Source organism: Leptonychotes weddellii, chromosome 1 (assembly GCF_054177405.1).
Source record: "Leptonychotes weddellii isolate Sample4059 chromosome 1, ASM5417740v2, whole genome shotgun sequence".
NCBI lineage: Eukaryota > Metazoa > Chordata > Mammalia > Carnivora > Phocidae > Leptonychotes > Leptonychotes weddellii.
The window spans coordinates 4451110-4451573 of NC_138369.1; positions in this window are offsets into that span (position 1 = coordinate 4451110).

The window sequence follows — 464 nt, forward strand, 5'->3', positions numbered from 1 at the left end:
CCGCTCCCCTCTCCCCTCCGCGCCCCATTCCTTCCCCTTGCCCCCCACGCGACGGTGCCTCCTTCTCCATCCCCCACCTCCTCCCGCCTCTTTCCATTCAATCTCCCCTCCCCCCAACCAGCCCGCCTCCTCTCCCTCCTTTTCCCCTTACCCCTACCCAATTCTTCCTCCCTCCCCGCCCCCCACCCCGCCTGTCTCCCCTCCCCCACCTGCCACCTTACTCTCCCCCCCCACCCAGCCCCCACGGCGGGGCCGGTCCGGGCGGGGCCGCCCGGGCTCCCGGGTCCCTGGCTCGGGTCCAGCTCGCGGCCCAGGCCGGGCGGCGGCGGCGGCGGGCGGGGTTCTGGCCGCGCGCGGTTTGGGGGTTTTTTATAACCCTGGCAGGCGGCTCAGGAAGTGCCTTCCCCGCGCCCCCTCCCCCGGCCACGCCGCCGCGCTCGCTCCCTCCCTTCCTGCGCAGGGCG